Source organism: Pristiophorus japonicus, chromosome 10, assembly GCF_044704955.1.
Source record: "Pristiophorus japonicus isolate sPriJap1 chromosome 10, sPriJap1.hap1, whole genome shotgun sequence".
Lineage (NCBI taxonomy): Eukaryota > Metazoa > Chordata > Chondrichthyes > Pristiophoridae > Pristiophorus > Pristiophorus japonicus.
In genome coordinates, this window is record NC_091986.1 from 31,638,635 (window position 1) to 31,653,290 (window position 14,656).

General features: G+C 44.0%; 1 pseudogene; it reads right to left on the bottom strand.

The window, feature by feature from the left end:
- Positions 1–14,134: 14,134 nt before the first annotated feature.
- LOC139275444 (U4 spliceosomal RNA) lies at positions 14,135–14,267 on the bottom strand (annotated as a pseudogene).
- Positions 14,268–14,656: the final 389 nt, after the last annotated feature.

Genomic DNA, 14,656 nt, shown 5'->3' on the forward strand with positions numbered 1-14,656 from the left:
GCTGGAAATCTGAAATATAAAAAGAATCTTCTGGCAGCACAAAGCAGGTCAATCAGCATTTATAAGAAGAAAAAAAACTCTTAACATTTTAGCTGGACGAAGGGGTTTTCCCTGCACTTTTAGCCTGTGCTACTTTTTCGCATGTTGACTGGCTCACTGTGTGTTTCCTGTATTTTCAGATTTTATTTCTGCAATTTTTTGTATTTTTTGGCAGTATTCTTACAAAGCTCTAGGCACCTTAAAGAATCATAGCTTAGAATGACATCTCTCCCAGATCAATAACACTATTTATTTCATGTCCACAAAAAAATATTAACTCTGTCCCAGGAATTACTGTTTGCGATATTAGCTTGTCAACATTTAATGTGTTCATTGACTTTTCTTTGTCTGCTATTGTAACTGTTCCTTTTTAAATAGGTTAATGTTGCGATTAAAATAGTGAGTAAAGAAATAGTGTACAATAAAATAATCTATACTAATATCCCAAATAAAAGCTTTACTGACAGCTGAAAAATTGTGCCGTGTGAATCATTCTTCAGGCCAAGTCTTAATCATAAAATATATTCAAAATGTAGATTTTATACAGCCATAAGTGGGCATAACCCTCTTCACCCTTTCAACTCAGCAGACACTTTCTTCTGAGAACAAGCTTCAGATAGATTTTGGCTAATTGAGGTGAGTCAAGGAGGACGTGACATTGCTTCGATCACTCTTGGTGCAAAATGAAAAGTAGCTAGGTCTTGAAGTTAATTCCATTCCTTTTGTGGTGAAAATCAGCAATTCATCAAAAAGGGTCATATCTAGCACCCCAAGAAAGATGAGAATGAACAAATTGTCCCAAAATGAATTTGGCAATGCCTTGGCTCATGGGTTTAGCTGTTTCTGCCAACATCTTGCCTGGAAATGGTATCAGTAGCAATTTATTGATGTCAACTACAGACCATATTTTAGAATCAGCTACTATTCTTCTTCTGCAATATTGGGTTTTCCACTGCTGCTGCACTGTTCAATAGTTTTGTCGTGAATCTGGCATAATCCAAACTATGGTTTGAAATTAGCAATCTAATCCCATCAAAACACATGCATCGTGTGCGTATGTGCATCCCCTACAGAGCAGTCGTGATACCCGCCCTTGTATATGCTTCAGAGACATGGATTATGTATAGTAGGCACCTCAAAGCACTGGAAAAGTACCACCAACGTTGCCTCTGCAAAATCCTGCAAATTCATTAGCAGGATAGGCACACCAATGTCAGCGTTCTTGCTCAGGCCAACATCCCCAGCATCGAGCATGGTCAGTGCTTTGGTCAGCTCCGCTGGATGGGTCACATCGTCCGCATGCCCGATACGAGACTCCCAAAGCAAACGCTCTACTCGGAGCTCCGACACGGCAAGCGAGCCTCAGGTGGGCAGAGAAAATGCTTCAAGGACACTCTCAAAGACTCTGAAAAAATGTAACATCACCACCGACACCTGGCCCAAGACTGCTCCAAGTGGGGGAAACATATCCGGGAAACCGCTGAACAGCCCTCGAGTCTCTTCGTCGAGAGCAAACTTAAACCAAGCACAGACAGTGGAAGGAGCTCATGGCAACCCAGGCCTCCCACCCACTCGGTCCTTCAACCACCGTCTGCTCCACCTGTGACAGAGACTGTAGGTCCTGGATTGGACTCATCAGTCACCAGAGAACTCATATTTATAGTGTGAAGCAAGTCATCCTCGACTCCGAGGGGTTGCCCATGATGATGGTGCATCTATATGTGCATATGCGCAAATGCATCTATTTATGCGCATATGTAACTATCTATTTGTAATAAGGATTGAAAACTCCAGCTGATTTTTCTCCTCCCTCACCCAGTAGAGCTGAGAGCAATTATACCTTGCCAACTGCTGCCCTATCTGAGATCAACTGACTGAACAAACCAGGAATCAAACCTGGGACCTTTGCAGTCTGCTCCAACCAGCTGAACTAGCAGGGAGCCATCTGTGGCTTTTTTAAGATGTGCCTGATAAAACAACTGGAAACAAACATTGAATAAATATGTAAACCAGCCAGGAAATGTTTGCGAGTGAAGGTACAGCTGGTGCTGCACCACCAATTGCCCTACCACCTGTTCTCACTTAATCCTACACCGTATGGTGGAACAAGAGGACTGAAATGAGCTTTTGCAATGAAAACGTTCCAAATTTAAAGAGCATTAATGACACCAGACCATACCGGTCCTGTTTTTTTCCATTCCTCTTTATTAAAAAATGGTTCCCTCAGTGCTGGAAGCTGCAGTATTTATTAAGTAGAATGTTAAAATGGCAGCACTGACTGATAAAAGAAATTGAAGTGCAAATATAAATTCTTAGCTTTGGTGTAAAATGTGACTTTAAAACAAATCGGGGCAAATCCCATGTAAAAACACTTTCACTTCCAATAATTACATAGCTTGTCAGTCACATCATTTCTGGACAAAAATGCATTTTGGTGAGGATATATCAATTTCTGTGATAAATATTTTAAAGTAAAACTAGAAAAATCTACAATGTTTTACATTAATAATAATAATAATCTTGGAATGGACAGAAATTTATTCCATTTGATTTTACGTATCAGCTATAGCTGTCCTCGAAGCATTGGTGTAGACTAGAGACTTTGTAAGTTGCATTTTCAAATGATATCCTGTGACATCCCTACTGCCCAGACTGAATTCTTCAAAACCGGCCTTCATTTCCACTTAGTACATTAATTCCTTGACATTGGAAAACCCATTCTATTGTAAGGCAATTTGCTTCATGCTAAATCCTCTCACAATTCCAATTTATTTTTGTTACATTTCCTCCTTGGCATCAATGAACCTGTTTTGCTGTTGTAACAAAAAATAATGACACCCCACCATCCCCAAAGAAACCACAGTAGCCAGATTAACAATCGAACCATGACCGGTGCTTGCTGTAATTCACCCCACTTTTTTCCTAAAGTCATTGGGACTGAAATTGCGGACGGAGGCAATTCCGACCTGAAACATTTCTACGAATTTATCTGGCGGTCCGGGAGGAGCCTGTGATTCTGGTGGGGAGGCCTTCTCTTCCCGCTCTGCGAAGCGCGCTCCCGTCCTCCAGGTTTCCATGCAGAAGGTGCTCAGCCAATCAGGTACAGTATTCCACAGCTTTCTCATTAATAGCAATGAGAACTCCGTATCTACGAGTTCTCATCAGTTTTTTTTCTCATTAATACCAAACACATAAGTAAACACACCTCACCTAATTAAAATTAATTGAAATTAAAGTTAATGAGTGTTTTTGAGTTAAACATTTTAAAATTATGGTTAAAAATAAATGTAATGTAGTGGGCAGGGTTTTTTTTAAATAATATAGAAACAGAAATTTACAGCGCAGAAGGAGGCCATTTTGTCCGCGCCGGCCGACAAAGAGCCTCACGGCCCTCGGTCAGCAGCCCTGAAGGTTACATATAAACCTATGAACAATGACGGAAAGGCAAAGAGCACCCAGCCCAACCAGTCCACCTCACACAACTGCGACATCCCTTACACTGAAACATTCTACACTCCACCCCAACCGGAGCCATGTGATATCCTGGGAGAGGTAAAAACCAGATTAAAAAGTCAGGTCAATTTAGGGAGAAAAAATGTGTATTTAATTTAATTATATTTTTCTATGTTTTTAAACTCTTATGCCTGTAAAAGTAGCCTATGTGCCTGCTTTTATCAGGTACAAGAATTTTGAGGACATTTGCTGGGCAAGATATGGGTAAATACCACAATCTTGCTCATGCAAATGTCCTCACTCCCGATATGCGTGCGATCTGTCAAGATCTGTCAGATCGGAAAAGCCAGTTTTCAGCGTATGCGCATTGTGCACTGAAAACCGACTTTTCTGATGCCTTCCCAGGTCCATAGAGACTCCGTACAGACCCGGGAGGCTGGAATTTCAGGGCCATTGTTGCCAGAGCTTCAATCAGCAGCATTCAAAGATTTTCCATTATTTGCAATATTATTCATTTTAAACATTGAGCAAATCGAGAGGCCCCTAATTCCTGGCAAGGAGCTCTGGTGGATCAGGGATAATTATGATGGTGGACTTATATCACTTTACAAGTACGATGACATTTCGACAGCACAGGACAGCAAACCGAAGCATGTTAAGAAAAAAAGGCTTGCATTTATATAGTGCCTATCTTGACCACCGGACATCTCGAAGCTCTTTACTGCAGTGACGACACTCGTACTATAATGTCGGAAACGTGGCAGGCAATTTGAGTACAAGCAAGATCCCACAAACAGCAATGTGATAATGACCAGATAATCTGTTTTTTGTCATGTTGATTGAGGGATACATATTGGCCAGGGCACCAGGGATAATTCCCCTGCTCTTCTTTGAAATAGTGCCATGGGATCTTTTACGTACACTTGAGAGATCAGACAGGGCCTCGGTTTAATGACTCTGGTTGAAAGATGGCACTTCCAACAGTGCAGTGTTCACTGCACTCAAGTGTCAGCCTAGATATTTTTGTGCTCAAGTCCCTGGAGTGAGATTTGAACCCACAACCTTCTGACTCAGGCAAGAGTACTACCCACTGAGCCACAGCTGTCTCAGAATGGTCGGAACAGTTCCCTGTTGCATGAAATATTTGTCAGTTAAAATTCCGAATGACAACAAAAATCATCCATGTTGGTTCCTTTTAATATCCTGCTCTTTAAAATGCTGGCCTCGGTGCAAACACATGTGGGAAACACAGAATGTGGCAGAAGTGCTCACGCTTGGCTGGAAATTGTATGAACCCCAGCAGTGCTGATTTAACCGATATTTACTAAATAAAGAAAGCTGCTGAACATGCACACAATACTGGAAAAGAGCAAAGGCAAAAATACCTGTTCCAAGAGCCGGGGATGAAAACAACCTCGCTCTCCCCTTCCCATGCAATTGTATTTACACCATCAAATTAAACCGCCAAAAAAACTTTCAGGCACAAATGATTTCAAACCCAGCTGTGACGGAAAGTAAATATTGAAAATGTGCAAAAGCAATTGTGAAATGGCATTGCACGCTGGCTCTTTAAAAAAAAAATAAGTTGTTCTGAGACGTAACACAGCGTATAATGCAAGCTGATAAATAGATTCATTATCTCAGCAATAGACTTGCTGACTAGTGATGGAAGTCCTTTTAAATGTGTTTGACCCTCTCATCCTCTGGGAGTTATTTTAATACTCCAGACTGTCAGGATAGGGAGCTGTGATATTCCAGCAGAGCAGTGAACTTCTCCCATGCTCTCTTTTACTTATAACGTATTAAGGTTTCTCCTGACAGTTCTGATGTCTCACTCTAGCTAGGGACTAGCAAAATAAATGAGCTGTGCATTTCGAGAGCGGATGACCTTTATGACAGAGCCTAACAGGTGATTCTCTTTCCCCCTTCCCCCACACTCTAGTTAACAAGCCATTTGATTTTTCTTGCACTGAATATAATTATACTGCCTGCAGCTTTTATGCATTTTATATGATCTGCGAATTGTAAGCTGGTGCAAAATCATAGGATCTGCTCGGTCAGTCGTATTACTAAATTTTGGTCAGCAGGAAATGGAGTATTTTACTGACAGAGATCCGTGCAGCCTTCTGCAGAAACAGCTTTTCTTTGAAGCTGGCAATTCAAAGGATTGTTGCACCGCAACAGACTTTCCTCGTGGTTTTAACTGTGACTGGGTCCATTAATACTAAAGACAGGGGCACTTAAAGACTGCTGCGTGATCCTTTCTTTGCACACGCAGAAGCAAGTGAACTAGTAACACCTCGCTTTAACAGCTCAATGTGCACCTAGCCTGGCAAATGACACTCTTCTTACGAATTGTGACTAACCTGTAACCTCCTGCGATCAGTAAGTGGCTTAATGGACTCGGTGGATCTTCAGTGTAGGGTTATTTGTTTGGCTGCGTCGATTCCTTGCAAGCGCTCCTGCTCCTGGCATTCAACTGTTTTGTGACTGGCGAGGTGACGAATCAACACAGGGGGAACTATTAAAGCTGGAAAATAAAAAGAGACAGAAAACCTCTCCAGACTCATTGAAGGCTTCAGAACACATCTGCGTCACTCTCAAGAGGGGGAGGCAGGAAGAGAAGAGGAAAAAATTGTTTCTGAGATCTATGACAGCGCAGTCCTATGTGTGTGTGTGCGTACATATATCAGTAGATTGTTTTCAGTACCTGTCAAGGCTACTTGCTGGCTCTGGAACTGTAAGGAATTCCCTTGAGACAGATGGAGGAGGTGCAGGGAAGCTTATAGGTGTCTCTGTTCATCCACGTCTCCCCGCACATCTCTGGGTGTCAAGCCACCTGCTGTAGCTGTGCTGGCAGGCTGCAATCCTGTAGTAAAGCTAATTGTTGTTCACAAGGTAACCTCGTCATTTGCTTTGAGTGTGGCTCCAGCAGTTGGGAGAGTGAGTGAGTGAAGTGAAGCCGCCTCATTCTCAGCTCCTGAGCAACTGGGTCTTGCACACTTGGAGCCTGCTCGCACCTTTTGTTGGCCAACTCCTCTTGACACACGGTCCACCTCGGAGCCACACGACTTCAGACAGACAAACCCGTTAAAGATGTCAGGCTCCGGGAGGAAAGAATTCGACGTCAAGCACATCCTGCGGCTCCGTTGGAAACTCTTCAACCACCCATCGGCCAGCTCGGCCGGCGTCGGGGGCTGCCCCCAGCAAGACAGCTTCGAGCACTGGGGCACCAGCCAGAACAGGCTGAAGAACCACAACCACGACAGGGGCAGCTTCTGGAAGAAGAGCAGCGCCGTCAATGGCATCCTGCTCCCGGGGCACAGCCGAGGTGGCACCTTGGAGTGCCAGTCGCAGCCACGCACCGTCTTTTATGTGGAGGCGCTGGAAGAGGTGCCCAGGTTGGAGTTTACCAGGGAGAGCAAGGCGGCGTTGGAAGAGGTGAAGAAGGAGCTGCTGGCCACCGACTGCAGTGAGGGAACAGATGATGGACGCCTGCACAGGTATAGCTCCATAGCAGTAACATTACAGGGACAGGGTCCCAGCTGCTTATATTGTCTCGCCTCTTGCACCAAAACTATTTCAAAACAAAATCGGTACATTGCCTGTGTTTAACATGCAGCGGCTTACCGATATGTTGAGAATAATCACAGCAATGAAAGTCTGAAGAGCTGTATCGCCACAGGCTTAACCTGTAGAATGCCTTCTAAAAGTCATTTTACAGGCTCTATCAATAATAGATACAGTATGTGGTGACTCTTGGTTATGGTCCAACCAGTAATATTTGTAACACCATGTCAATTAGTTGTAAACATGAACACAAATTGCCTTAGAAAAAATATACAAACACAGGCAGACTCACATACAAACATGCCAAGATGTTTATTTTGAATGGTATCCATAAATGTTGTATTCTTTTGATTGCCTTAAATCCAATTTTAAAACTGTTTTGCTCCTACACATGGATCAGTATTCAGTATAAATATTGAGGTTTTTGATTTGAGATGTAATTAAAAGGACAACTGTAGTGCAATTGTTAAGAGTCCTAATGCATGGTGTCATATGTAGGTCAAATATTTGTACCTTTTCTTGCATCACGTGCTTCAGTTCTGTGCTCCATGAGATGCCAGTGATTTGGGAGCTGGGCACGGTTCCCAGGGAAATCTGAAGAGAGGAAGTCTGGGCAATCTTCCATATGTCTAGCAATACAGTATTGGTGGAGATCTGTAAGTTGGTCATATGGTGCTATATTGGTCAGGATTGGCACAAGATGGGCAGGGATCCAAGAAAGGGAGAATAAACTGTAAAAGGTTGGAGGTGTGCCCTGCCCCACCCCCGCCCCCCCCTGGAAAAAAGGGCATCTCTCCCTACCTCTACTCATTGCATTGCATCATGCATGGTATGGTTGCCCAGACAATAATAGTTCTCCATTAACTCCTCAGTGTCTAACCCTCATCTGTGAGTCTAGAGAATGTCAGGCGAGTCAACTATGGGAAGCGTTGCAATAGTGTCTAATTCTGTCCTCATTCAAAATCCAATATCCATCAGAGTTCAGCGGATAAGAATCAGAGACTTGGTTTGATTATCTTTTGCCTCCTAGGTCCACAGATGACTCCAACCGTAGTGTTGCTATTGTTCCTCTGGCTCACTCTGCACGAAACAAATCAAACCAAAAGCTGTAGTGTTTGGAACCACCTCATGTGCAGCATTTCACCACAGAGAAGCTTAAAGTCTCGCTTTAGAAAGCAATTCATGTAATGTATCTAAAAGGGCTCCAGTGTCTGACTTACTATATGGTCTAATAGTAAAAATACTGACACGCGTTTTCCATCAAATCCATATGTATGCACTAACCCTCCAATTTATGTTGCATACAACATTGGCACTTTTATGCATGGTTTTTAGTTTCCATTTAAGTGGTTTTTTAAACCTCTAATTCTGAATGGAATTAATTGAGCAAAGAAAGGGGAATTGTCTATCTTTTGAATCTTTACAAGAAGACGTGCATTAAAAGCACAAGTTTTCTTTTCAAATTTTATTGCAACGCACCTATTATTTTGCAATACCCATGAAGTGTAATCCCATCAAAGCAAGTATCTGACATATAGGAATAACAATTATTTACACTGCAGGAGTTTTTTTTACATTCAAATTAAATCTGTTGGCTTTGCTTTAATTACTTAATTAGAACAAATGTTATTAATTCCCAAACCTACAATAAATATAGCTGAGAACATGGCCAGGAAGCTAAACATTTCTTAATAAATGCATGAACATAAAACAGGAGATTTTGTTGATCGAAAAAGCACTTGGTTAATCATGAAAGGAAACGACATGTCTGAGTGAAGGGAAGAGTAGGTTCACGTTCTGTTTTGTTTTTGTGTTGAATTAGACATGTGGAAAAATCATTTCAGTTATGGAAAGTTGAATTCTGTACTCCAGGTTATTATAACTTTTTGAGTTTTTTTTTTTAATGAACATCAACTGATGATCCCTGCTCAAGTGCCAACTTGCAAAAGAATGGGGGGAGTCAGAGCAGTCCCTTGAAATCGGAAGACTTGCTTCCACTCTCAGTTCTCAGGTGACTGAACAGTCTAATACGGTAATTACAGTCTCTGTCACAGGTGGGACAGACAGACAGTGGTTGAAGGAAAGTCTGTTTTTCCACACACACCTTTTGCTGTCTGCGTTTGATTTCTGCATGCTCTCAGTGACAAGACTCTAGGTGCTCAGCGCCCTCCCGGATGCTCTTCCTCCACTTGGGGTGGTCTTGGGTCAGGGATTCCCAGATGCCGGTGGGGATGTTGCACTTTATCAAGGAGGCTTTGAGGATGTCCTTGAAAAGTTTCCTCTGCCCACCTGGGGTTCGCTTGCCATCTATAAGATCGAAGTAAAGCGCTTGCTTTTGGAGTCTCGTGTTGGTAATGCAGATGATGTGGCCCGCCCAATAGAGCTGGCTGAGTGTGGTCAGTGCTTCGATGCTGGGGATGTTGGCCTGATCGAAAACACTGACGTTGGTGCATCTATCCTCCCAGTGGATTTTCAGGATCTTGCGGAGGCAGCGCTGGTGGTACTTCTCCAGCACTTTTGAGATGTCGACTGTATATGATCTCTGCGCCATATAGGAGGGCGGATATCCTACTACCCTGTAGACCATAAGCTTGGTGCCAGATTTGAGGTCCAGATCTTCAAACACTCTCTACCTCAGGCGACCGAAGGCTGTGCTGGCGCACTGGAGGCAGTGTTGGACTTCGTCGTCTATGTCTGCCCTTGCTGATAGTAGGCTCCTGAGGTATGGAGTGTGGTCCACGTTGTCCAAGGCCGTGCCATGGATTTTGATGACCGGGGGCAGTGCTGTGAGGCAGGGTCAGGTTGGTGGAAGACCTTTGTCTTACGGATGTTTAGTGTAAGGCCCATGCTTTCGTACGCCTCAGTGACTATGTTGATGATGGCTTGGAGTTCGGCCTCTGAATGTGCACAGACGCAAGTTTTGTCCGCGTACTGTAGTTCAGTGACTGAGAATGGGATGTAATATGTTCTTACTATACAGTATAAATGCACACGAGGCCCATACTTGAGAGAAGGTCACTCTGTGACCAGTATCCTTTATTCCAGCACTGAAGTAATGAAGGTGGGTGGAGCTTCCCCTTTTATACCTGAAAGTCCAGGTTAGGAGTGTCTCCCACAAGTTCACCACCTAGTGGTCAATGTTCTCACGGTGTACAACTTCGGTCAGTTTATACATGGGTTACATTGACAGTTAAATACATGACAGGATGACCTTGTATCTAGCCTGGAGGTGACTAAGGTTGAACAGGTTCCCATTGGCTCTAAGTTTAGTTCCACTACAGCGGGGAGCTTGCTGAGTGTGAGATGGGGCATTGTAGCGAGGAAGATGGAGAAGAGCATTGGCACGATGATGCAGCCCTGCTTGACCACAGTCCAGATGTGGATTGGGTCTGTGGTGGATCCGTTGGTCAGGGTCACAGCTTGCATGTCGTCGTGGAGTAGGCGGAGGATGGTGACAAACTTTTCGGGGCAGCCAAAACTGAGGAGGACGCGCCATCATCCATCACGGTTGACTGTGTTGAAGGCCATGTGCAAAGGTTGGTGCTGTTTCCTGCATTCCTTTTGTAGTTGTCGCATTGTGAAGGTCATGTCTGTTGTGACTCTGGGAGGAGTTCTGCAGCCGCAGGGAGAAGACAGTTGAGGAGAATTCCAGCGATGATTTTCTCAGTGGCTGACAGGGAAATTCCTCTAATTGCTGCAGTCGGACCCTTTTTTTGAAGATGGTCCTGATTACGGCATCTCTGAGATCTCCCAGCATGCTCTCCTCCTTCCAAATAAGAGAGAGGAGGTCATGCATTCAAGCCAATAGTGCTTCTCCGCCATACTTTAATGCCTCGGCAGGGATTCCATCTGCTCCTGATGCCTCGTTCTTGAGCTGATGGCCTTTTCTACCTCGTGCAGGGCTGGGGTTTTGCTGAGATTGTGGCGGGCAGCATGCTGCGGGATGAAGTCGGACACTCGTGTCACAGACAGAGTCTCGATTTAAGGAGATTTTGGAAATGCTACTTCCAGCGGGCCCTGACTGCCTCGGTGTCCTTGATGTGTGCCACCCACCCCGTTCTTGGCCAGTAGTGGGGTGGGGTGGGGCCTTGGGCCGTAGGTGGACTTGACATGCGAGGATTCTTCACCGCAGTTATGGCTGTCAGCCAGCTGATGGATCTCCTATGCTTTCTCCACCCACCAGCTATTCTTTAGGTCGCAGCTTTTTGTTGAACTTTGGCCTTTGGCCTTCAGCCATCTGTAGAGCTGCTTTGCTGCTCCAGAATTGGGTTGCTGCTTTAAGTTCAGACAAGCACTGCGCTTGCGGTTTATTAGCTCCTGGATCTCCTAGTCGTTCTTGTCAAACCAACCCTGGTGTTTCCTGGTTGAGTGACCGAGCATCTCTCCACAGGCACTGGTTATGGTGGCCTTTAGGGCAAACCAGGCGCTATGGGCACTGCATTTTGGGTCATCGATGGTCACCAGTGAGGCACAGGCTGTATAGGGCTCTCAACTGGAGTAATATTAACCTAACCACGGGATTGAGCGGAACGCTGGTTTTACACCCCACCCAATATTCCTCTCCAGTGACCACCATTGCATCAGATCCGATCCATTTGTGTTAGGATAGAATGCCCCCAATGTCTCGATTTTTGTTTACCTTAATTGCTTCAATTTTCTCATGAAAGCATGTTCATAGTCATTATGGCACAGAAGGAGGCCATTCGGCCCATCAAGTCCTTGCTGTAGAGCAATCCAGTCAGTCCTATTTCCCCCACTGCAGTCCTGCAAGTTTATTTCCCTCCAGTGCCTATCTGATTTCCTTTTGAAATCCTTGATTGTATCTGCTTCCACCACCCTTGTTGGCAGTGACTTCCAGATCATTACCACTCGCTACATAAAAATGTTCTTCTTCACATTCCCTCCCCCTCCCCCCCACCCCCACCCCCCCCGGTATCTTTTGCCCAAAACCTTCAATCTGTGTCCTCTAGTCCTTGTATTGTCAGCTAATGGGAATTTTTTTCTAATCCCAACCTGTCAATCTTATACATCTCTATCAAATCTCCCCTCAATCTCCTTTGGTCCAAGGAGATCAGCCCCAGCTTCTCGAACCTACCTTATAGCTAAAATCCCTCGTCCCTGGAACCATTCTGATAAACCTCTTCTGCACCCTCAAGGACCTTCCCATCCTTCCTAAAGTGTGGTGATCAGAACTGGATTCAATACTTTAGTTGCGGCCTAACCAGAGCTTTATAAAGGTTCAGCATAACTTCCCTATTTTGTATTCAATACCTCTCCTTTATGAAGCCCAAGGTCCCATATGTTTTGCTAACTACTCAAATGTCTTGCCACCTTCAAAGATCTATTACATTGAACCCACAGGACTCTCTGTCCCTGCACTCTTTAGAACTGTGCTGTTAAGTCTATATTGCCTCTCCCTATCCCTTCTGCCAAAATGCATCACCTCACACCTCTCTATTAAATTCCATCTGCCACTTGTCTACCCATTCTGCCAGTTTATCTGTGTCCTGTTGCAATCGATTGGTATCCTCCTCTGTGTTTGCCACACCTTCAAGTTTGGTGTCATCAGCAAATTTTGAAATTTTACTCTGTTCCAATATCCAAGTTATGTATGTATGCATGCAGTGGTCCGAGCACTGACCCTTGGGGAACATCAATGTCTACTATCCTCCCGTAGGAAAAATAACCATTTACCATGGCTCGCTGTTTTCTGCCCTTAAGCCAATTTCTTATCCAAGCTGACACTGTCCTTCCTATTCCATGAGCCTCCATTCTGTTAACCAGCCTTTTATGTGGTACTTTGTCAAATGCTTTCTTAAAATCCATATAGACAACATCCACTGAATTCCCTTCATCAACCTTCTCTGTTATTTCATCAAAACGTTTAATTAGATTAGTCAAACACGATCTGCCTTTTACAAATCCATGCTGGCTCTCCTTAATAGAAATAGAAACCTAGAAAATAGGTGCAGGAGTAGGCCATTCGGCTCTTCGAGCCTGCACCACCATTCAATAAGATCCTGGCTGATCATTCACCTCAGTACCCCTTTCCTGCTTTCTCTCCATACCCCTTGATCCCTTTAGCCATAAGGGCCATATCTAACTCCCTCTTGAATATATCTAACGAACTGGCATCAACAACAACTCCATGGTAGGGAATTCCACAGGTTAACAACTCTGAGTGAAGACGTTTCTCCTCACCTTGGTCCTAAATGGCTTACCCCTTATCCTTAGACTGTGTCCCCTAGTTCTGGACTTCCCCAGTATTGGGAACATTCTTCCTGCCTCTAACCTGTCCAATCCCGTCAGAATTTTATGTTTCTAAACCTGTTCATTTTTTCCCTGATTATTGTTCTTAAAATTTTACCCACCACTGATAAACTGACTGGCCTATAGTTACTAGGCTTGTCCTTGCACCCTTTCTTGAACAAGGGTGCCACATTTGCCACTTTCCAATCCTCTGGCACCTCCCCTGCATCTAGGGAAAATTGGAAGATTATGGCAAGCCCTTCCGCTATTTCCACCCCCACTTTCCTTAGCAACCTGGGATGCAAGCCATCTGGACCAGGCAATTATTCATTTTAAGCATATCCAGCCTTTCCAGTACATCTTGCCTATCAATTTTCGCCCCATCCATTACCTCTACCATCTCTGCTTCTACTGCTATTTTGCCAGCATCCTCTTCCTAATTAAACACCAATACAAAATACTCTAAGTATTCTAGCCTTGCCCTGTGCCTCTAAGCAAACATCACTTTCTTTGTCCCTTGCATAGAATTACATAGAATGTACAGCACAGAAACAGGCCATTTGGCCCAACTGGTCCACCACGCCAATGTTTTTGCTCCACACGACCTCCTCCCACCCCTCTTCACCTAACCCCATCACCCCCATCAGCATAACCTTCCATTCCTTTCTCCGTCATGTTTATTTAGCTTCAAAGAGAGCAAAACAATCCATTGAAAAAGGTAGAGGCTATCAACAACAACAACTTATTTATATAGCGCCTTTGACGTAGCAAAACGTCCCAAGGCGCTTCACAGTAGTGATATAAGACAAAACGGATAAATTTGACACCAAGCCACATTTTTCAAATTCTGACTACACTTTGAATCATCACAGGATGATATTGGGAAAGGTTTCAATAAACAATAATCATGCCTCGGTTGAACCACATGGGCAACCATACTGCCACAGCACAAAGCAGGGTACAAGATCACCTGGACCAGTCACCCTCCAGCACTTTATTCAAGCAGTCACAACTGAGATAATAAAAATTGGCAGATTGTTTAGCCAAGGTGACATCAGGCCTATCTGAACCATCCTCCTCTGATATTCACATATCTGATTTTCCAGTAGTAATCAAGAACAAGAATCCTGCTCGTTTATTTTTCCCTTTCTAGCCCAGTCATCGTACCACATGATGCTTCCCCATACTTGAATCAACTAATTCCACACAAATGTAGATTGTACCTGCGACCTTTCTAGTCTGTGTGGCTCTAGTGGTGTCTTTATCCACTAAACTATAGAGTAATTTAGGAATGGTACCAGGGATGGGGGACTTTAGTTATGTGGAGAGACTAGAGAAGCTGTGA